Below are 25,143 nucleotides of genomic sequence, written 5' to 3'. Positions count from 1 at the left end.
GCTGAAATCAAGAGTTAGATGCTCAACCGACTGTGCCAACCACTTGGCCCCTACAGGGCTTTTTGTACCATGGTCCCATCTTATTTATCCAGCCTTATTTATTTCCTCCTTCCCCAATATAATGCAGACATCCTAGACACAATCCTTTTACTAATTTTACCTTACCACACCATACTTTCTGAATTTTCCTTTTTTCCTTTAAGGCCAAATTCAAAGTTCAGGTCACATCAATTTTTTCCTTGTCTCACTTCCAGATTAACAGAGTCTTTTTCTTTTCTCTCGAGGTATTTATTCCTATTCCTACTCTATTATAACATGTGCTACGGTTAATCAGGCTTAGATGATTCAGTGACTGCTCTCTAACAAATGGAAGCTCTTTGAAGGCAGTGACTTGTTCTTTTTTGTAGCTCAGACTTCCAACATAAACAATACTTTGAATATTATAGACACTGAGTAAATGTGATGTGATTCAAAGACACATGATAATTCATAGTCCAAAATCACAGTTTCACTCATGAAATAAAGTAGAATTTTATAGAGGAAGACACTGTAATTTGGTTTGTGGAAACACCACCAATCTGGATCAACTAATTTACAAATGGGAATCTTTTGTTTCACAAGGGGGAACAATCCCAAGTGTAAATTCAGCTGGGAATGGATTATCATTTTCATGAACAAAAGAAACTATACTCATCAAAACAATTACAAAATAATTGGAGGTTATACTTAGCTGTTGGATGAACACTAGTATACTGTTAATTTTGTAGGTCAACTTTATGACCTCAGTTCAGAATTTGCAAATGGATTAATACTGCATTATAAATGTAACCTTAGGGGATCCCTGGGTGGCTCAGTGCTTTAGCGTCTGCTTTAGGCCCAGGGCATAATCCTGGAGTCCTGGAATCGAGTCCCGCATCTGGCTCCCTGCAATGGAGTCAGCTTCTCCCTCTGCCTGTGTCTCTGCCCTCCCCCCGTGTGTCTCTCATGAATAAATAAATAAAATCATTTAAAAAATGTAATCTTAAGAATGAGTTGGAAAATTGCTACAAGGTATACTGAAACAGAGACATGGTAATTTCATTGAAGTCTGCCAATAGACTAGACATTCTGCTGTTTGATAGTCCTATAAAATTGTGGTACTTATTGGCATTCCTATTTTTTAAGTATAAATATTACAAGAAATACAAGGAAGGTAAGCAAATATGTAGGTCAGATTAAGAAGCAAAAAAAGTGACATTTATAAGCATATCAAAGTAATGCAAATCATCATCTCAATGACTTCATTTAATTATATAATTTGTTTAAGAATATATACCAAGTTAAATATTTTAAGGAACAACATTTATCATCTGTTTCCATTAGTTCTAAATATAATATTTTGGAAAATAACAAAGCCTTTTCTTTTTAACATAGTACATTTTTTTTTAAGATTTATTTATTTATTTGAGAGACGGAGTGTGTGAGCACACATGTGCATGCAGGGTGACGTGGGAGTGAGTGGGTGGCAAAAGGAGAGGAAGAGAGAGAATAGGAAGCAGGCTTCCTACTGAGCACAGAAGCCCAGTGCAGGGCTCAATCTCACCACCCTGAGACATATCTTGAGCCAAAATCAAGAGTGGGATGCTTAACCGACTGAGCCACCCAGGGCCCCTCTTTAAATCACATGAGAGCACTATTTTCCACCTTTTATCCAGATAAGCAAAACTATAGTAGCTGATAGACTCCTATGAGTAATAGTGGTTCATTACAGTGTCACAGTGCAATCTGAAGGACAGCCATATACCCCTATCACATTTTGAATCATTTAATAGGGCATGGTAGTGATGACAATCATTTATTCGCCTCCATACAGTTTTTCTTTTTTTGAGAATTTGACCCTTTATAACATGGGAAGAGACAGATCTTCATATCACATATTCCCCCAGCAATAGTGCATTAGATGCTTAAACAAGGAATATGACACAGAGACTGTGTTAATGGCCACAAAAACTAAATGTATAAGGTCATATAGCATCTAAGGCCACCACTTAGGGACACTCATTGTGGGCCATGTGTGTTCGATAAGCAGACAAGGAGCATTGAGATCATGTGGTTTTCGAAAGAGGGAGAGTTGGAGAAGTAAGTGACCATGGGCCCTGATTGGGTTCTAGTTCTTGGTGCATTCCTGCTGTGAGATGTGGCAACCCTTCCCGTCCTTGGATTCTGCAATTTCCTTGGATTCAGACTTCACTTAAGCTTTCTCCAATATGCTGCTGTTTCTTATTAAATGATCCTTGAACCTCAGGACAGAAAGTTAAAAAATAAATTAGTAAATGTCCATATGTTTTAATGTTTTAAGATCTGATTATGGTTAATCTGACAAATATAAACACAGTTTATCTATTAAAATACTGTCAACAAGATTGCCAAATATTTTCAGCATGTATATTATTTTTTGATATATAGGAAATAAGAAGTTGGGAGTTTATAGTATTCCTTATTTCAGATTACCTTGTGGAAATGAGTGAGTTATGGTCCTTTTTTTTTTAAAGATTTTTTTAAAAATTTTATTCATTCATGAAAGACAGTAAGAGAGAGAGAGAGAGAGAGAGGCAGAGGGAAAAGCAGGCTCCATGCAGGGAGCCCGACGTGGGACTCCATCCCAGGTCTCCAGGATCACGCCCTGGGCCAAAGGCAAGCACCAAACCTCTGAGCCACCCCAAGATCCCGAGTGAGCTATGTTCCAATAAAACAGGCAGTGGGCCTGATTTGGCCTTTGGTCATAATTTGCTGACCTCTGGACTAAACAATTATAAAACCCTGGACCCAACCACCTTCTAATACCCACCTTGGGATATTAGTTTTAACAGTGATTCCCTGAAATCTTAGAAATTCATTCAGTGTTTTTCAGACTCATGTTTTTGAGTTTATAAAATGAGGTTGTGATAATAATTCTAATTGGCCTCATAGAATTTAATGAAGACTACTTAATTAATCAGATTAAATGAGATTAACTATAGTAAAGTAGTAAATACAGTGCCTGGCTCAATTTATTCAACAAATATTGTCTGTGTCAGACTGTTATAAGCATTGGAGAGATACCAAGGGGGAAAAAAACACAGAAGTAGTAATAAGTGCTATTGTTATTTATAGGAGGTGAATGGAACACTGGAGAGAAGTCCATAAACTCTATATACATTTCACTAACCAATCTTTCTATTTAGTAGGAAGTTTTTAAAAATTTAAAACACTGATAAATTAACTGCCAGAAGCCATAAATAGCCCTATAACAAGAGGGGGAGAATAAATCACGCTGTAATTGCTAAATGTAATTTAGCATCATGTTATATTTAAAAGATGTGTTCAATATGTTAGGAAAATATGCTATTTTGCTTCTTTATTAACAACAAAAAAAACCCCTACCATTCCAACCTGTCAGTTTGGGTTCATTCATTCCTAGATGAAGACTCTTACCACCTGTTTGCTAGAAAGAGTCTAGATGGCTTTAGTTAAGTTTCTAATAGTCTTGGCTGGTGAGACTAAAGATATAAAAGAATCGGGAAACCACAGGACTCTCTCCTGTGTTTCTTCCAGAAAAAGATCAAAGGTCGGATGACAGAAAGAGGATTATATCATTGTTCTCTTAACCCAATCTGAAGCTGTCTTCCAGATTGCAGAGAAAATTATTGCAGATAAGATAAAGCCTTTATCCCATATTCTGTAGAACAGCAAGCCCCATGAGCCCAAGAAATCCTTACCCCATGTGCTCCAGAGTTAATGGCGTTCTTGAAACATCAATGTGTTTCTTTGGCACTTTTGTTAAGAGATCAAGCCTCTCTGAATCGTGGTGTTCCTTTAGTCTTTGCAGCATCTGGGAGGAGAAAACAGGAGGTGAGGAAGAAAGAGAGGATGAATATTTCTGTTTCTCAAAAGAGGAAAATTTAGTCACACAATGTTCTTTCTGAAGGAAACCATAAACCACTCAGTCCTGGTGGTGAATCTTTAGTTAGGCTGCCGGCTGCCCTAAACCAACCACCTGAGCCGCTGGCCTGGCAGCTGTTGGGAAATGCTCTGAAAGGCTTCGCTGCTTGCTTCTTTCTCTTCTATTTGGAAACAAATTGCTCTCACAAGAGGTGTCTGGTAGGCTAGACTCTGGGCTAATACACCTAATCAGCAGCTTAATCACCTGGCAGGATCATTTAAAATGCAGATTCCTAGGCCTCCCAAAACCCACTGAATTAGAAGTTCTGAGAGGTGGGGAATGTGAGGAACTGGGGGGAGGGTCTGGAAAGAGGAATGTGGGAGTGGTCAAGAATCTGTATTTTTTTTCCAGATCCCTTAGTTGATAGTTAAGCAAAGATACAGTCTGCTTTCCAGAAACATGTTTCTAACTAATCCTTCCCCACAACCGTCCTCAATTGTTGTCATTGTATGGGTCACTGTGTCCAAAGCCGCTGCTGTGTCCTGAACTTCTGGAGAAACTTTCATGGCCAAAAGCTTTTGACAGTGATGGATCTGGTCAATGGTGTTTCCTTAAATTAAGATAGGCCAAGTTGGACAGGATTAAGCAGATAACAGGATTTTAAACATGGGATCCACAGGTTCTCCCCACCAAGGTGTCCATGGATACGAAAACATTTACATATTTATTTTCACTGAAAATTAGTATGTCTTTCTTCTATGAATTCAGCAACAAACTGCATTAGAGTTAGTAGTACCAGTGACTCTTTGTCACCAATAAAAATGAGCTAGTCCTGTATCACATTTTAGTTGTTATGGATATCTAGAAATATTATTTATACTCATCACAACGTCAAATCACAGTTTTTAGACTTGTCACTAGATCTTTTTTTTTTTTTAAGATTTTATTTATTTATTTGAGAGGAGAGAGAGCATGAGTTGTAGGGAGCGACAGAGGGAAAGGGAGAAGAAGACTCCCCACTGAGCATGGAGCCTGATGCCAGGCTTGATCCCAGGACCCTGAGATCCTGATCTGAGCCAAAGGCAGATGCTTAACAGACTGAGCCTCCCAGGTGGCCCTCTATATCTTTTTTTTTTTTAATATTTTATTTATTTACTCATGAGAGACACAGAGAAAGTGAGAGAGAGAAAGAGAGAGAGAGAGAGACTGCACTAAACTGCTGAGCCACCCGGGTTGCCCTGTATCTTCTTCTTTTTTTTAAGATTTTATTTATTTATTCATGATAGAGAGAGAGAGAGAGGCAGAGACACAGCAAGAGGAAGAAGCAGGCTCCATGCCAGGAGCCTGATGCAGGACTCTATCCCGGGACCCCAGGATCACCCCCTGGGCCAAAGGCAGGAGCCAAACCACTGAGTGACCCAGGGATCCCCTATATCTTCTTTTTTTTTAATGTAAATAAGGAAACATAGATATTACCCTATCACATTTAAAAAAATAATTTAATAAATGTAGTTAAATATAGTTGGCTGCCTTTGTAATCTCATAACTTTAGACATTAGAAATGGTATTCTGAGAAGTGATCTATATGCCTTTCTCAGAATAATTTTCTAAATATATGTTATGTAATTTCAAATGTGATTGCCAAAGGAATCCATGAAACTTACAGAAAGTTAAGAAACCTTGATCTAAAGGAATCTCAACCCATCAAGAGGCTTTGAAACAATGAGCAACATTCTGAGATTGTGTTGGTTTAATTCTGCTTTAATCATCATAATATACTGGAGATTTCCTAAGTCCTACTTTAATGTCTCAGACTAAGGACAAAGCCTTCCTCATCCTTTGCTATGTAACCAGCATCACAGTAACTAACCCAGTCAGCCAATGGAATCTAATCCCTTGTGGTCCTGACTGATGCTCTTGATGTAGGTGCCATGTAGCCCAACTATTGTCTGGTTGGCAGTTCTTTGGTTCTTTTTTGTGTCATGGTCATTAACTTCCCCTTGGGGAAGGAAATAGAGCTATAAGGTATGTTTCCTACTCTAGCACAGTGATTCTCAAACTCTAGTATCTGAGGCCGTATGTTTAGGAGTTCAATACATGAGCATGAATGCCTGGGTTCAGATCTTTTCTCTGTCACTTACTAGCGGAGTGACCTTTGATAGATTGCTCTCGGTGCCTCTGTGTCTTCATCTGTAAAGTGAGATGATGCATGGGTGCACTCAGGAAAGAACTTGGTATATGGTAAGCACATAATGAATATAACTTGTTATTCAATATATAGAATTTTGGGCCATAGCCCAACCCCAGAATCAGAATCTCTGGGAGCTTGACCACATGCAGTTTTCAAGGTCCACAGGTGATTTTAATATACTTTAGAGAAATGTTTCCCAAGTAGTTTTCATTATTGCCCCTCTAAGAAGCCACTTTTCTCTAATTATCCTCTCCTTATGGAATTTTAGTACCATAGGTATATATGCTATATATCTGTTTATATACTTTGCCCCTTTGAAGGATGACACATCATTGTAAGACCTAAGATTTTGGAACCCACACCCCACAAACCAATTTTAGCCCTTCCTGTTGAGAGTACATGCTTTAAAACAGCAGGTTCTCAGTCTTGGCTCAACAGAATGAAATAAGGAAGTTTAAAAAAAAAGAAAATACCCATGCCAGGGGCACACCCTCAGTTAAATTGGAACCTCTGGGAGTGGGACACAAATAAGATTATCTTTTTAAAGATCCCCAGATGATTCCAATATGCAGTCAAAGCTGAGACCCACTGCTTTAAACTTTGAGATCCTCTTACAGGAGATTAAAATCTTGTTGGCAAACAGGACCTACAAGCATGAACATAAACAATGTAGAAATAAAAGGAACAGTGAGTGCTGCAGAAGTTCAGAAAAAGGGGAAACCAATCAGATGTTCTGATTAGGAGAAGCTTTGTGAACTAGACTGATTCTGAGCAGGATCTGGAATACAGAAAGAAGAGAAATTTCAAATGTGGAAATGACATGTCCAAAGGTATAAAAAGGGCATAGTATGCAGTAGATTGAATGGTGGTACCCCAAACTATATGTTTACCCAGAACCTGTGAATGTGACCTTATTTGAATGAAGGGTCTTTGCAGATATAATTGAGTTAAGGGTCTCCAGATGAGATCATCCTGGGTTAGGGTGGTCCTAATGACAAGTGGCCTTAGAAGGAAAGAGAACAAGAGAAACACGGAGAAGTCCATGTAAAGGCAGAGGCAGAGATTGGACTGATGTATATACAATCCAGGGAACATCAAGGATTGCCAGCAATACCAGAAGCTGAAAGAAGCAATGAAGGATTCTCTGTTGGACTCTTAGGGAGGGAACATGGCCCTGCTGATAATTTAATTTCAGACTTCTGGACTCTGGAACTATAGAACACATTTCTGTTATTGTAAACCACCTAGTTTGTAGCAATTTGTAATGGCAGCCCTAGGAAACTAATGCAGAGAACAATGAAAGCAATCTGATAGAGTAAAGGAATTGTAGTAAGAGTAAAAAATAAAATTGGAAATATAGGGTGGGTCGAAACAGGAAAGCCATTGTTTGCACAGTGTAATGCCTGCAATGAAAACAATTAGAGGTCTGGGGATTGAAAGTGCAACCTGATAAAACCAATGTTACTGGAGAGTTAATCTAGCAATTAATGGTGTTTAACCTACAGGGAGTAAATAGAGAAACCACCTACAATTATAACAAAATTAAGTTAGAGAGTACGGGAAAGCTGAATGAGTAGGATAGCTTCAGAAGGAAAAATAAGGGACGTCTGGGTGGCTCAGTTGATTGAGCATCTGACTCTTGATTCCAGCTCAGGTCATGGTCTTACGATCAAGGGATGGAGCCTTGAGTTGGGATTCGTGCTAAGTGGGAAGTCTGCTTAAGGATTCTCTCCCTCTGCCCCACCCCTACTCATTCTCTCTCTCTCTCTCTCTCTGAAATAAAGAAATAAATCTTTTTAAAAAAAGCCTTGACACTTGACCTTTATGACCTTGAAAAAGAAGAATGTTTCCATAATGACTTTAAGATTTGAGCTTAAATCAATTTGTATTCCACCTAGAATCAAATGATACATTGGCTTTAACTAATTTATTTTTAAATTCAGGCTTTTTTTTTTTTAACAACTTCTTTGAGGTATATTTTTCATAGAAAATTAACCAATTTAAAATATACAGTTCAGGGATTTTTAGTAACTATGAAGTGGTACAACCATCAACATGAATCAGTTTTAGAACATTTGCATCCCCCTAATAAAATCCCTCATGCTCATTTACAGTTACTCCCAGCTCAGACCCCCCCCAGCTTCAGGCAACCACTGTTCTAGTTTCTTTCTCTATAAATTTGCCCTTTTTTGGAAATGTTATATAGATGGAATCACACAATATGTGGTCTCTTGTATCTGGCTTATTTGTCTTCACATGTTTTTGGAGTTCATCCATTACATAGTTCCTTTGTATTGAATAGTATTTCATTGTATAGTTAGACCACATTTTATGTATCCATTCACCAGTTGATGAATGTTGGGGTTGTTTCCAGTATTTCTTGGTATGAATATTCTAGTTCAAGTCTTTCTGTAGACAGGTTTTCATTTCTTTTGAGTAGAAGTAGATACCTAGGAGTAGGATTGTTGGGTTGTTATGGGAATTTTATGTTCAACACTAAGAAGCTCCAAACTGTTTTCCAAAGGGGCTGTACCAATGCTTGCTTCAGCCCCACATACACAAAGGAGCTTTACCATCTATATTCTTACTAGCAATGGATGAGGGTTCTCATTTCTCCATATCCTTGCCAACATTCGTTATTATGTCTTCTGGCCATTCTAGTTGTGTAAAATGGTATCTCACTGTGGTTTTAATTTGCATTTTAATTTGCATTTTCCTAATGAATAGTGTTGTTAAGCATCTTTTCATATGGCCATTATCCACTCATCTGTCTTCTTTGATGAACTCTTCCTGTTTATGCCTTTGCCTGTTTTTTGATTGAGTTGTCTTATTATGGAGTTCTAAGAATTCTTTACATATCTTGAATATAAGTCCTTAATTTTTTTTAAAGATTTTATTTATTTATTCATGAGAGACAGAGAGAGAGGGGCAGAGACACAGGCAGAGGGAGAAGCAGGCTCCATGCAAGGAGCCCGACGCGGGACTTGATCCCAGGTCTCCAGGATCACGCCCTGGACTGAAGGCGGTGCTAAACCGCTGGGCCACCAGGGCTGCCCTAGAAGTCCTTAATTTGACATGAGTTTTGCAAATATTTCTTCCCAGTCTGTTGCTTGTCTTTTCATTTTCTTAATGATGCAGTTTGAAGTTCAAAAGTTTTGAATTTTGATGAAGTCCAGTTTATATGTATTTTTTCTAGTATGTGCTTTGGGTGTCATGTCTAAGAAATCTTTACCTAACCCAAGATCTCAAACATTTTCTCCTGTATTTTCTTTTCTTTTTTTTTTTAATTTTCTTTTAAAAGCTTTATTATTTTAGCTCTTACATTGAAATCTATGATCCACTTTGACTTAGTTTCTGTGTATAGTGTGAGGTGAAGATCTAAGTTAATTTTTTGCAGGTGGATATTCAGTTGTCCCAGCACCCTTTGTTGAACAGAATCCTTTCCTCATTAAATTGCCTTGGTACCTTTGTCAAAACGCAATTGACTATATTGTAAGAATTTGTTTGTGGACTCTCAGTTCTGATCCATTGATCTTTATATCACTACTATACTGTCTTGATAACTGTAGCTTTATGCTATGTTTTTCAATTGGGAAGTGAAAGTCCTGCAATTTGTTTTGTTTTGTTTTCAAAACTGTTTTGGCGATTCTAGATGTTTTGTATTTCCATATAAATTTCTGGATCTGCTTATCAATTTCTGCAAAAAAGCCTGCTGGAACTCTGATAAGAATTGCATTGAATTTATAGACCAATGTGAGAATTTGTCATTCTGGCAATATTGAGTTTTTCCCTGAACATGGAATATCTTTTCATTTATTTAGATCTTCTGTAGCAAAGTTTTAAATTTTTCAGTGCACAAGTAAGTATTATTCCTTGTGATGCTATTTTGGTTAGAATTATATTCTCAATACATTCTCATTACTGAATTGTTACTTTCCTGTATATACTAAATTATTATTGCACTTGTTGATTAATACCTTTTAAATTAGTTAATTGACATGTGAATGAGAAGAAGAAAATTTTTAGACAAAGGAGAGAGAAGGAGGTACACTTAAAGATAGATTTATACAGGGGTGCCTAGGTGGCACAGTTCATTGGGTGTCAGGCTCTTGGTTCCAGCTCAGGTACTGATCTCAGGGTTGTGAAATTGAGTCCTGCACCAGGCCCCATGCTCAGTGCAGAGTCTGCTTAGGATTCTTCTCTCCCTCTCCCTCTGCCCCTCCCCACCATGTTCTCCCGCTAAAAAAAATAAATAAATTTTCTAAAAATGAAGATAGATTTAGGGGCACCTGGGTGACTCAGTCAGCTAAGCATCTACCTTCAGCTCAGATCATGATCTCAAGGTCTGGAGATTGAACCCCACATTGGGTTCCCTGCTCAGGGTAGAGTCTGCTTCTCCTTCTCACCCTCTCCTCCCATTCATGCACACAATCCCTCCCTCTTCTTAAATAAATAAATAAAATATTTAAAAAAATTTTTTAAAGATAGATTTATACAGTGTAAGCTTGGTATTTTAATTTAAATTTGTGAAGGTCCATGGCATGTAGTTTGATAGAGTTTACAAGGGCTACCTCATGGAGTGTTTATAAGATTGAAACAGATAGCATATGTAAAGTACCTGGCACAAATATCAACTTCAAATGCTCTAGCGCTGGTATTCAGAAGGGAAACATTTGCTCAGGAGTAAAGTTGGCTTAGTGCTTACTGTTTTCTTGTCAATTTTGGGAATCATGAGGTTGTCAGGACTGTCCTTTGTACACATCGAGGCTCTCCTGACTATTTTCTCTTAGTTGGATCTTTCTCTTGCGGTTCCTTTACTCTGTTTTCTTTTCCATTTTCTCCACTTAAGTCAATGTGAATGATGATTATTAATATTTGAGCTCTGAAATTAATATTTCAGACAAAAACTTTTAGAAAGCAAACTGATGCATTTATCTATTGAGTTTTTTATTGCCTGTGGAACAGCATTGGTATTTTTCATCTTCTACTACATTTTTTTTTTTAATTAATTAATTAATTATTTATTCTTGAGAGAGAGAGGCAGACAGAGACAGGCAGAAGGAGAAGCAGGCTCCATACAGGGAGCCCTACGTGGGTCTCAATCCCGGGTCTCCAAGATCATACCCCGGGCTGAAGGCAGGTGCTAAACCGCTGAGCCACCCGGGCTGCCCCCTTATACTCCATTTGAAGGAGAGGGAAACTTTATTCATTCACATGTTCATTCAGTCATTCATTCATTCATTCATTCATTCATCATTTCCCATTTATTGAGTGGCTACTACCTGCAAGGCTCTGTGCTAGTTGGAAGGTGATTCCACAGAAACAAATAGACAGAATAAGTCTTTTGCCATTTTCTAGGTAGAAAAGACTGTCTTAAGAAGGAACACAACTAGTGGTCTCAGAAAATATTGCTTGGATCAGGATAAATAAGGGTCATGTGAACATCTACTGCTTCATTAAATTTCCTTTCTGGGTTAGAGATTCTTTGAAAAAGCTATCGCCATCTGGCTCATGTTTCTACTCAAAGGTACCTTTGAGTGGTATCCAAAGTTATGGAATCAAGTAACATTGTATTTTTCCAGCTCTGTTCTTTAAACTTAAGGGATACTAGCTAAGATCTCCTCCTAATTAACTGTGTGACCTTGGGCAAGTCACTTCATCTCCCTGCACTGACACATCATGTAAAGTGATTTTGGAGGACTTTTCTAACTCTAGATTCTATTTTCCAACTCTTCCTGAGTTTTGGGACTATGATTCTCTGGGTGGTAGAGAAAGGAGGGATGTGACAAAGAAGAGAGGAATCTCTTTCAGATGGCTTCATGTTTTCTTTTTTTTTTTTTTTAAAGATTTTATTTATTTATTCATCATAGTCACAGAGAGAGAGAGAGAGGCAGAGACACAGGCAGAGGGAGAAGCAGGCTCCATGCACCGGGAGCCCGATGTGGGATTCGATCCCGGGTCTCCAGGATCGCGCCCTGGGCCAAAGGCAGGCGCCAAACCACTGCGCCACCCAGGGATCCCATGCTTCATGTTTTCAAGATATGGGATGTCCAAGTATATAAGTGACTGAAAATAAATGACTGTAACTTGTTGAATATGGGACAAAGAACAGGGCATGCATGGTTCTCTACCCATTTCATTCTCTTTTACTTTTGAGAATAAATTGCTGGGATCATAATTCTGGTCAGTTTTTCCATGCCTGAAGTTTGTTTTACAAGGTAGGTTCCCAGCTGGAGAGGCCTTTGGTTGTCCACTTTTGCGTATAACTTGTTGGATAAACCTGTCTAATTCAGGAGTTCAGCCTTAAGATGCCCGTTGTTGTTCTTCATCTAAGCTACATCCTCTAACTTGACCTTTATGAATGATGATGATTATGTTGGTGGTGGTGATGATGATGATGATGATGATGATTAGGATAATAATAAAGGTGGTAAGGCAGCCCGGATGGCTCAGCGGTTTAGTGCTGCCTTCAGCCCAGGGTGTGATCCTGGAGACCCAGGATCGAGTCCCACATCAGGTGCCCTGCATGGAGCCTGCTTCTCCCTCTGCCTGTGTCTCTGCTTCTGTCTCTCTCTGTGTGCCTCTCATGAATAAATAAATAAAATCTTTAAAAAAGATAATAAAGGTGATAGGTTCTCCATTGGCCCGGTATCTTTTGATTCAGAACTCAAGTGGAGAAGAGAGCAGTGTTATTTATTGGATCTTCACAAACTTTAACACCTGTCTTCATCACTAATTGCCACTAGGCTTTAGTAAGGAAAACATCAGAAAGATGGCCCAAAGTTGCTCAAGAAATATTCTGCAGAGCCTTTGGAGGTGCAGATCACCAGTTACACAGCCTTTAGAAAAAAGTCAGGTGGCCAATTTAGAATATTCGAAGAGGTTGACAAATATGAATTGGGTGACTGCTTTATTCTTTGCTTTAAAATTAGTAGTCCTCTCCCGGAACACAATTAGAGTATTTCTAGAATCAGTCAGTCACTGCTGTCAGGATGTAGTGGTTCAGGTACTTTCAGCCATTACCCAAAGATCTGAACAATGCACTTACAGTTTTCCTCAATTTATACTTGTAAATTCTATATTCTGATTCATAGAAAAAAAAAAAGCCAGATCTGGTAAAAAAAGGAAACTCTTATATTTTATGGCTTCATGCTTTTTACTTTCATATTTAAAACAAAAATTGGAAAGAGGAATTCTGTATCCTAATTAGTGAATATCCTGAAACAATTGTTCCAGGTAATCTTTACATGGCATCATTAATTCTGAGTATGTGGGAGTTCTCAACTTGGAGTTGTCTTACTTTATCCTCTTGTTTGGTAAGTCTTTTTGGATGAAACCAAAATATCTATCTGTGTTTCCAGCTCTTTCTTGAGGCTCTGGATATATCTTTCTAACTGTCTGCTGGACCTCTTCAGATTAACAGCCTACCGTGAATTCCACAGATCCAAATTCTGACCACAAGACTTCCTCTTCCTGCTATAATGTATTACCTCGCTTAAAGGCATCAATCCCATGAGTCACCAGCTTCATGTGTGAGATGCTGCTCTGCTCCTCTGGCTTCCTCTCTAGGACCCAGCCCCTTCTCTCTGAGTGCCTTCTGCATATTCCCCATGTCTGTTCTTACTGCTAGTCTTGTACTATCGCTGATTGTGTCTAACCCTGGCTATCACAGTAGCCTTCTGTCCGCCTCCTCCACACCATTCTGAACAATATGACAAAGTTTCTGGAGCAATCTTGCTAAAATAAGAATTTAATCATGTCACTCCCATAATCAAACATACAGTCTCCTTGAGACCTGCAGGAGAGTTGAAACTTGCTAGACAAGACATTTAAAGAGGCCTTCTTGTTCTGATTATTGTTTGTCTTTTTAAGCCACATTTCCCTTTATCTCTCCTTCCTTGTGAACCCTAAACTCAGTTTACCCAGGGCTGTTTATGTTTAGTGGCTATTACACGCCCCTCTCCATCTCTGTACCTTTAGACTGTTAGTTTTGCCTTTCCTCCATTATCACCCTCCTGTTGTGTGGCCTTACTAAAATACCCCTTCTCTCATAATCATATCCAGAGTCATATTTTCCCCTTGTAGAGCAGCTACTGTTAGCACCCTGGCCATTAACCCTGGGAACATCATTTCCATACATACCAAGCAAATGGGCTTCCAGCTGTGAGCAGCTGCCTGAGGACCTCCCTCTTGTTCCTGGAACCAGGGCAGGCCATGAGCTCTGGAATTTTTTATTCCCTAAGAATAGCTCTCAACCAATGAATGAAGCAAGCTAGAGGATGAAAACCCAGGTGTCCTTGCCCCTCTGGATAACTGAGGCATCTTCTGTACTGTCTCTCTAGAATTCCCCAGCAGGACTGAACCCAGTTGCTCACAGCAGGAATCTGCTGAGTAATCACCTTTTATTATTGCTACCTTGCTTCCTTGCCCAACTTCCCTGCTCCCCTGCTGGTGCTTTCTCTCACCCCCCAGATAGACCATTTGCACACACAGTCTTGTCTCAGGGTCAGCTTTGGGTAGGACCCAACAGTAACACACTGTGTGCATGCTCTCATGGAAGGCTTCTTGGGCTATTTGCTTTGGGAAATATTCATTTGGGACTCCTCAAAATTAGGAACGGCATCTTCCTTGTGTATTCCTTTCAACATCTAGCATCACCTCTTACTTGAAGTAGGTGCTTAATGACTAAAGATTGAGTGGAAGTATTTAATAGGGAGGGAAATCTGCATTAGAAAGCCAACACTGAAATTTTTAAGTGCATAAGAGTAACTTCCATAACAGTGATGACCACAGGTGCCTTTGGAGCTTTGCTCTAACAGGCAAACAAATTATTTGTCACCTTTATTCCATACTTTTCAAGTAACCTGGCATTGAGAATCACATTTCCTTATACCTGTCCTGTTTCACCCCTTCACCTCTAAGCTCACTGAAGACTGGCCTTTGATTTATGCTTCTTTAGAGTATTGGCCCACCTAGCCTGATGTCTTACACATCATGTGTACTCAACTCCAAAAACATTTTTTTTACACTTTATGATTATTTTTTTTTAGTAATCTCTACACCCAGTGTGGTGCTCCACCTTAGAACCCCAAAGATCAAGAGCCACATACTCTTCTTGACTGAACTAGCCAGATGCCCCCTCCTTTATATGTGTCATAAAGCACCCAAGAGTGTTTCAAAATGGTTTATCTTTTAATCTAGTTTATTTTTCAATAATCATCTTTATACTAGTCATTTTTCTGCCCACTATAGAAAAGTCAACCAGCAGAGTTCTATCTGATACAAATGTTTAAGTCAAAATCCTCCAAATTAATGGGGTTTTACTTTACTTATGAATTCCATGAACAATTATTGAAATGAGAGTCTTCTAGAAAGAGTGTGTGATACAAATGAACGGTCTCTGAAGATCCTAATTTTGTCGGCTTCATCCTTCAGCTTCTTTTTTTGCTGTCACCTCTAATGCAGCATTTGTTCACATTTAGCTCTCTCGCTGCTCCAAAGAGGCAGTCTACAGATCTTGTAACTTTTCCTGCAGCCAGAAAATCTAATTCACCATAACAGACACAGCTGTGTGTGTTCCCTAGGCTGCTGTAGACATAACCCTTTAAAAGTTAGCTTAGTTAAAAGAAATAAAAGAACACAACAATGGGGGGCGGAGGGGGAGTGTGGAATCAGTTGTTGTATGGCCTGGACCCAGTCATATCTTTCTTATAAAGCGGCTCTTTCTGTGTTTGATACATCAGCTTTCTCTCATCATAGGCAAGTCCTGAGAGATCATAGTTTCACTTAGGCCTCATCCCTTAGAAAAGAGTTTTAGAGGTTCCTCTGCCAATGGCATTTGCAGCCAAGAAGGGACAGATTAGGGGTGTCAGTACTCACTTCACGTCTCTGGATGGTCCACAAATCTGCATGATTTAACATAAAGGGATAAAAGTCAGACACTTTTGAATATACTGTGCGTGTAAATATGGGCAGAAGGTTTGTGGATGTAGTGGTAGTTCAGAAGCAGTTCGTTTATGAGAAGGAATGCAGGTACGATGTAGATGTGTCTAAAGAAAAAACATTCTGCATGAAACTATACTCACAGGATTACCCTTCTGACATTCTTTTTTTTTAATGTAAAATAAACTTTGGATGAAATGAATCTGAACTCCGAAAGATTTACCAATGATTGTTAAAGAACAATGGAACACATAGTTGGCCAGGGAGTAGCAGTTGCTCTGGATGACCGTCTCTTCTGGATGGGCAGAGAGATTTGCCAACAGGAAGGGATCTGCGGTCCAGGTATTACATTGTTACGCTTCGGACGGGCTGCATAATGTGATGCCTCATGCAAAATGGAAATGCAGAGCTTTTTGTTCAAAACTTATTAAGAATTTCAAGACGGTGGCAGCGGATCTTTAAGCCACATTGCAGGAGAAGAGCCTGTGTGACTGCACAGGTCCCACACCTGTGAGGCTGGTCCTGGTTACTCTCCATTGATTGAGATCCTTCTCCACAGCCCTTTATTCACAGTGGTTCTTGGCCAAATAAAGTGCTCTTGGACACACATTTGAAATCGGAAGTGCACCTGAGCCAAGACAAGGGCTGTGTAAGCATGATTCTGTAATTTCTGCCTCTCCACACCATAGTCTAAACCATCAGAGATTTGTTAGGAAGGGCTGGTTCTTAATAGAACCTCAATAATTCATCCTAGAAGGTACTCTCTCTTTCCTTACCCCTTGGCTGTCACCTGTCAAAAGCCAAGGCCCCAGTCTTGGTATCTCAAGGTTTTAGGCCGTCATCTGCTCCCACAGTGCTAGGGAATAAGGGGTAAAGGGCAAATGCACCCATGTTGTTAGTTCACTATGGTCTTTTCCACAAATCCCTCCCTGGTCTCCTTTGCTGCAACTGAATCCTTGCACCAATTTTTTTTTTTTTTTTTTTTTTTTTAAGAGCCACCCACCAGGCAGGTCTGAGAAGTCTCTTTTAGGCCTTCCCTTCCTCCCTACCTCACTCCCTGGAGTGGGAGAGAGGAAAGAGAATAGCTTCATGAGTTAGAGAACTTGGTCTTCTTTCTCCTCCTGCCCCAAACTCCACCCCTCTCCTTATCTTGGAGGCCCAGTTGTATCCTTGAATTTATCCTTGACTTGTATTACTTTACTCTCCCTGGGAATAGAATGCGGGAATTGAACAATTTATGTTTTCTCTGGAAATTAGAAGGAAGATGTAGTGGGTACGTGATCTACCTCTGCTGTACATTCAGTTTTATGTTCCTGAGCCAAATGGGTTTCATGTATCTACTAAGCCACAGATAATTTGAGAACAGCCTGTATTAGTAATCCTGAAAAATTCCAAGAATAGTTCTATAGGAGTGCCTCCAAATTTGATTAGAAATCTTTGCTCACTGTCATCATATTTCTTCCAAGCCTTAAAAACACATGTGTTGTGTGAATTAATTTTATTGTAATTTCCTAATTAATGTCTTTAAAAAGCATGGGCTGTAATGGTTATTGGTGAGCATTGGTGTCCTGACAAACCAGGACATTCGAGTGGATTTTAAACGAAGTTATGATACTGAGCAAAGTAAACTTCCAAACACATTGTGATTCTTGTTATCAAAAGTGGCTAATAGGGGTGCCTGGCTGGCTCATTTGGCAGAGCATGCAACTCTTGACCTCAGGGTCATGCAGGGACTTTGAGCCCCACGTTGGTCAGAGAGATGACCATAAAAAAATTTAAAAATAAAATAATTTCTCAAAAAGTAGTTATGAACAAAGTTATGGAAAGGCATTTTGGGGCAACTTAAATCCTAACATCTATTAAATGGGAATAATCCTATCTATCCTTTTATTTATTTCAGATGGAAAATGCCAATGTTTTTTTAAAATGGGAAATTTAATAAGAAGGCATTACTTCTACTAATGTAATTATATTTAAGTATTATTTTAGTTTTTAGAATCTATGACTTCTTAAGGCCCAACTGTTTTTTAATGAACTAGAATTTAGTAATAGATTTCTCCATTGAGTTAGATTTTTGTAGAACCTAAATTATTGTTTAATTGATACTTCCACTTAGATATTGGTAAGACATATTGAGTATACATTAGAGATGCTAAAAGGATCAGTTTATCCATATCCAAATTACCTGTGTCATAGGTATGAATTTATACTAAACACAATTTTCCATCAGTTATTGGGAAGAATAATACTGGTCTGTTTCCAAATCCAAATGCTGGATTTGTGGATTTTACTTAATGCATTTTTAAAAAGATTTTATTTATTTATTTGAGAGAGAGAGAAAGAGAGAGAGTGAGAGTGCACACAATAGGGGGGAGGAGCAAAGAAAGAGGAAGAAACAGGCACCCCTCCCCCCCTCCAGTTGAGCAGGGAGCCAGACGGATGTGGGGCTGGATCTCTTCAGGACATGAATTTCAGACACTGACCGACTGAGCCACCCAGTTGTCCCTACTTAATATATTTCAACATGAATGTTTTTTATAGCGTTATTGCAGTATAATCAACACATAAGAAACTATGCATATTTAAAGTGTACAGTTTGGGGGATCCCTGGGTGGCTCAGTGGTTTAGTGCCTGCCTTTGGCCCAGGGCATGGTCCTGGAGTCGAGGGACTGAGTCCCACATCAGGCTCCTTGCATGGAACCTGCTTCTCCCTCTGCCTGTGTCTCTGCCTCTCTCTCTCTGTGTGTCTCTCATGAATAAATAAATAAAATCTTTAAAAAAATAAAATGTACAGTTTGATAAATTTTAACATAGACAACCTTGAAAAGCATCACCACTATTAAGATAGTGAACATACCACCTCCAGAAGTTTCCTTGTGCCCATTTGTGATCCTTCTTTCTCACATCTTCTCAAGGTCCCCTCCCAGCCATCTCTAGGCAACCATTTTTTTTTTTTTTTAGTTTTTATTTATTTATGATAGTCACAGAGAGAGAGAGAGGCGCAGAGACACAGGCAGAGGGAGAAGCAGGCTCCATGCACCGGGAGCCCGACGTGGGATTCGATCCCGGGTCTCCAGGATCGCGCCCTGGGCCAAAGGCAGGCGCCAAACCACTGCGCCACCCAGGGATCCCTCTAGGCAACCATTGATGTGCTTTCTGTCATTATAGATTATTCAGCATTTTCTGATTTTGGGGGGGAGTGGTGGGGATCAGGTTTCTTCAACTCACCATAATTAACTTGAGATTCATTCATGCTGCATGCTGTTTTCAATAGTTCATTTTTTAAAATCACTGAATAGTATTCTATTGTACAGATACACCATATCCTATTCATTCATTCCCCATCAAGTTTTTTTTTCTCTTATTCTTCTCTTCTTTAGGCTAATGCCAGTCTTTCTTCAATCACACCTCCAGGGAGGCCGCATAGTATCACAGGAGTTTTATTGTCAACATCTCTAGATCCAAATCTCAGGCATGTTTCTTGTGTGGACTATTTCCTCATATGAAAATTGAGTCTAGTAGTACATACACCAATAGGACCGTTGTAAGGGTTACATATATAAAACACACAGAACAGAACGACACATAGTAAGGGCTATTTGTGTATTGGTTATGAGAACGATTCCTATGGCTATTATTACTATTATTAATTCTATCTGGCATGTTTTGTAGAACTTCCAGTCTACAGTAAACCCTCAATAGGTTTATTTTTACCTATTACTGTTGATTTTACTAATATGACTATAGCACCTAACAACTGTTTGTTCCCTTTTTCTTGCCCCTTTTACCGTTTTCAGTTTTGTCACCATTCTTGTTTCTAGCACTCCCAGGACTACTTAAGCAGGCAGTTGTTCTTCAGGGTGACAGAGGGACCTGCAGCAGCAACAGTAATCCCAGCACTGGTCAGACATGAAGCTTCTCCAGCCTCACCCTAAACCAACTGAATCGGAGACTCTGGGGGATGGGGCCACAGTCTGTGTTTTCGGAGCCTTCCCCGTGATGGTGCTGAAGCTAAGAACTAGAGCACTGGGGTAATCACCAGGCTTGGGCAGGAGTTAATGCAAGCTCAGTTCACATCAACGTCCCTGTTAGCGAAAGCACACTGTTGACTAATTGAGCTTAATATCAACTAAAACCCCTAAGTCTTTTTCACACATGTTGCTACTAATCCCCATATTCCCTATCTAGTACTTGTACAGGATTCTTTTTGGACTGAAGTATAAATCTTTACATTTATCCCTATTAAACTTAATCTTGTTAGATTCGGCCCGTCGCTCCAGTCATGTTTGGGGAAATCTTAGTTCAGCTGGAATGAGCCATGACAAAAAAGCAGGGCCGGGAGACGGAGGACGGATGCTGAAAGGACAGCGTCCTTTTATATGAGGGCCTGGTCGCGATGATGGGATTCGGTCTAAGGCTGGCTTCTAATTACACACTTGAGACCCTGGGGTGGGGGGTGTGTGTGGGTGGGGTGGGGCAGGGGGGGTAGTGGAGGCTGGTAGTTTGATTTTAGTTCAATTCAACTAACATTTATGGGGCATCCACCAAGTTCCTGGCTGGGAACAAGTAGAGGGGAGGTACTAAGTAGCCCTTTCTTTAGTGGCAGATGTAAGTGGAGACAAGAGGTTTTTGTTTCTGTTTTTCGGGTTTTTTTGTTTTTTTGGTTTTAGACACGGGAAGCCAGGTATACCAACACTTGCAAGTCTCTCAAGAGAAATATTTTTCAAGTGCCAGATCCTTTGCTTTATTGTTTATTTACACTTTCATGTTTAATTTTCAAACCAATTCAATGATAAAGGAATGATTACCCCATTTACAGTTGAGGAAACTGAGAATCAGAGGTTAATGCATTTCCTCAAGGTCACACAGGTAGTTGGTTAGCAGGAGAACTAGAGGAAATTCTAGATCTGATTTGCTTTAAAGAATGTGCCACATACAGGCCTTCTCCCTGAGATCGAGGATATTAAGCTTTTTAAATATCATAACTCCTAGAGGCTCAACCATAAACTATTGATAGCTTGGGCGAATTTATGCGTGAGTTTGCACTCCAAAAAACATTCAAATACCAATAGATGTCCCAATCCTATGTACACAAAGAAGTGCATCAAACTGTGCTCACAGGTCTAAGTTTAAAAATAATCTTTCCTGGGGATCCCTGGGTGGCTCAGCGGTTTAGCGCCTGCCTTTGGCCCAGGGCGTGATCCTGGAGACCCGGGATCGAATCCCACATCGGGCTCCCGGTGCATGGAGCCTGCTTCTCCCTCTGCCTATGTCTCTGCCTCTGTCTCTCTCTCTGTGTGACTATCATAAATAAATAAAAAATTAAAAAAAAATAATCTTTCCTTTAGGGGGCCCCTGGCTGGCTTACACAGTTGGGCATGCAACTCTTGATCTTGGGGTCATGAGTTCAAGTCCCACACTGGGTGGGGAGCTTACTTAATAGAATAAGTAAATAAAAATAAAAACAATCTTCCATTTAGGGTTATTTTTATTTGCCTCTTTTAAATTATTAGCCACATATTTTAATCAGTATCCATCACAATATTAATATTGTAAGTGCAAATTATTACCTCCAGCAACCAAATCTTTGGAAAGGATAGAATTACCTCCTCTAGAGGGTGAAACTAGCCAATTCTACTCCATTTAGCAGGTTAGATCTACTATATTTAATTATGATATAAAATGTTCATTTCAGGGTGCCTCGGTGGCTCAGTCAGTTAAGTGACTCTTGATTTCGTTCGGCTCAGGTCATGATCTCAGTGTTATGAGAGCCAGCCCTGTGTGCGGCTCTGCCCTGGGTTTGGAGCCTGTTTAAGATTTTCTCTCCCCTTCCCTCTGCCTCCCTGCCCCGCTCCAAAAATAAAATAAAATAAAATAAAATAAAATAAAATAAAATGTTCATTTTACTAAAGTAGATTGTAGTGTAATGGACAGTATACCAGACTTGGAGTCCTAAGATTAAAATTTGGTTCCATTTGCTGGTTACATCACCCTGGGCAAACAGTTTAACTTAGATAAAACTCAGTTTTGAGATCTCTAAAATGGCAGTGATAAAGTTGATGAAGTTGTGAGAATCACCTGAGACAATATCTGTGAAGGAAGGTCCTCTCTGGTTTGGTACATGTTTTATAAATATAAGATGTTATTAGTATTGGTTTTGATTGCTAGTTTACAAGTCAAGGAGAGAACATGTGAACTATTTTTGCCATCTACACATTTAGCTATATTGATAGATCATAGTTTTTGAGTTTCTCTGAAAATTCTTTCATTCTTAGATAGTTTCTTAACAGTTGAGCTTCCAGTAGAATTTTATAACAACGGTGTAGTAGAACTGATAATAAAATACCAGATTTGGTTTGTTAACTTGCATTTCAAAGACAAATTCTCTTTAACCAGCCGAGAGCATTGTCAGTACTCCTGGCGTCATCATTGTCATCATTATAAAAGGACACTCACTAGGTGCCTGTCTGCCTGAAGGCAGGAGCTGTGGTTATACAAAATGAGTTAAGCTGATAACAATTCTGGTTCTTTAGGGCTTTATAATGTAATACGGATAGATTTTGTATGAATAGGGGAAAATAAAGATATGCACTCAAATGACTACATTTGAATCCCTCTTCTCTCCCTTAGAGTTGAGTGACTCTAAGGCAATCTCTTAAGCTTCAATTTCCTCAACTTTAAAATAGTGATAAAAATTTACCTACCTAGGGCAGCCCTGGTGGCTCAGCGGTTTAGCGCCGCCTGCAGCCCAGGGTGTGATCCTGGAGACTCTGGATCGAGTCCCACATGAGGCTCCCTGCATGAAGCCTGCTTCTCCCTCTGCCTGTGTCTCTGCCTCTCTCTCTCTCCTCTCTGTGCATTCTCATGAATAAATAAATAAAATCTTAAAAGAAAAATGTTTTAAAAAAAAATTTACCTACCTGATAGAGATTTGGGAATGAAATGCTACGTTATGTGTGAAGTCCTGAATACGGTATCAGTACTTTATACACAGCCTGCATTAGCTATATTAAGATAAACTGAGGCATATTTTAAGCTTATTTGAGCAAAAATCGATTGAAATCTGGCCAAGGCAAACCAGAAGTGGTTAGGAGCGCTCCATGGACTGATACTAGGGAGAGACTTTCATAGAGAAAAGATGGAAGCAAAGTAAGGAAATTCTTGATTGGCTATAGTTTAAAGGCTACTTGGCTATAATTGGTTGGCCTTAGGGTTCAATTGTGTAACCTTGAGGCATTTCCAGGGCTAGATTTTGTTTTTTTCATGTAGGTTCCTCGGCATTAGAGGCAATTAGTCTGATGTCTCACTTTGCTTAGTTAATTTAACAGGTATTTTTCCAGTTAAGTACTCTAAACTCCAATATCAAACTCCATGACCTAATGCCTCTCCCATTTGGTCTCCCAATCCTGCAAATCCTGAGCTTTCTCTGGTGATAGTGAATAATATGTGTAGCCTGGAAATCATTGTCAGTCACCCACATGGCTTCATTAACTCAATGGAATCACAGCCTGACAGTAGGAACCCCAGACTCTGAAAGTCATTTAAACCAGTGACCTTATTTTGCAGATGAGGGAACAGAAGCCCAAAAAGGTTAAGTGTCCTACACAAACTAAAAGGCCAGTCAGTGATAAAGATGAAGTAAAATCTGGAGTATGTCACTCTCCCTCCTTCACAGTTTCTCCAGACTCCCTGGTTGACTTCAAGCCCTCTTACACTTGCCCTGCCATATAGGACCATTTTGAGCTGGCCTGCCACCAATTTAGGCCTCTCCAGCCTTAGCTAAGTCTTCATGGCTAATCTTGTTATTCATTTCCTCCTTCTCTCTTAGTTAGCATGTAAATTTCTCAATTTATTCACTAGGGAAAAAGGAAAAAAAAATTCTGTCTGTATGTATTTTTCCACATAGAGCCTTTCTTGTGCCAATGAATGAGACCAATGAAAGCTTCCTGGTTGAAGTAGGGATAGGATTGTGAGTCTGCAGGCCTATAGCCTCCATTCCGACCCTTCCCTCCCATCCCTTCTAAAGTGGCTCCTGAGGGAGTTCCACTTAAACTCTTAGGGCATCTCTTAGCAACACGATTTAAAAGTGACTACCTAGCACATACACTTAACACTGGTTATTCCTGAGGACTCTCAAATGTCAGGAGACACTTAACAGGCCCCTTCTATATTAAAAAAAAGCAAAAACAAAAACAAAAACACAGCAGTGCCAAATAGGGTTGTGCAAATTATGTTGTATTTTAGAGGTTTATACTTAACAGTTTAACACTTTAAACTCGGATATAGAATTGATGATGGCCTGTGTGACCTCATTTTGACATAACATCAAGTTTAACTATGAGGCACTTTGCTCCCACCCCAAATTTCTATTGCTCCTGACTTTTTTTGTCAAGTAATCTCCATGCCCAACATGGGGCTCAAACTCATGACCCTAGAATTAGTAATTGCCTGGCTCTATCGAAGGAGCCTACCAGACACTCTGTCCCCTGAGTTTTCTTAACCTGGTTTGGTCCTCAGTCCCCCATTTCCACCTCTATTCTCCCATTCAACCATCATTTAGTGAATGCCCACTAGGTGTTAAATTCCATGCTAGGTACTGAGGCCACAAAGATGAAAAAGACTTAATCTCTGCCCTTCAGGCAAATGGCAGACTAAAAAGGGAAATAGCCCCAAAGGTTGCTCCCAAGGAAGTGTGCCTTCTGGCAATCACACCTGTGAGTAGCCCTTTGGCTTGTTTTAATAGCAGTAGAGGTGATGAGTTCAGGACAGATAGGGCTAGGCAGGGAAAGATAAGGGAAAGGCTTAGAGTCAGGCTCCCACAAATCTCTGGGCTCCCATAAGTCCCAAGGACACCAAGACACCCCAAGGTCAGGCTCTCATAAACCCCAAGGACACTGAGATGCAACAGAGACAGAGATAAGGTGACAAAAATGGAGATAAGGAAATAAATCTGGCCCCTGGCTCCAAAATGTTAGGCAGTATCTTCCTCTGACGGCTATCCAGTAATCACCCAGACTCAAAACAGTCCAATGTCATTCACTCCAGATGACACCAGAAACCTCAAGGCCATCAACTCACTAGTCAGGTTTTCTATAAAAGGCCAGCCAAA

The 25,143-nt window shown here is 39.7% G+C and overlaps 1 long non-coding RNA gene across 1 annotated transcript in view; it reads left to right on the top strand.

Moving 5' to 3' along the window:
* Positions 1 to 20,294, top strand: part of LOC119867290 — a 37,964-nt gene extending 17,670 nt beyond the window's left edge. The window contains exon 2 of the long non-coding RNA XR_005383064.1: positions 19,832 to 20,294. This is a non-coding gene — a long non-coding RNA (uncharacterized LOC119867290). The remainder of the gene's footprint in view (positions 1 to 19,831) is intronic.
* Positions 20,295 to 25,143: the final 4,849 nt, after the last annotated feature.

Source organism: Canis lupus, chromosome 33 (assembly GCF_011100685.1).
Source record: "Canis lupus familiaris isolate Mischka breed German Shepherd chromosome 33, alternate assembly UU_Cfam_GSD_1.0, whole genome shotgun sequence".
Classification (NCBI taxonomy): Eukaryota; Metazoa; Chordata; class Mammalia; order Carnivora; family Canidae; genus Canis; species Canis lupus.
The sequence above is the reverse complement of the archived record's forward strand: the minus strand, read 5'-3'. Positions and strand labels throughout refer to the sequence as shown.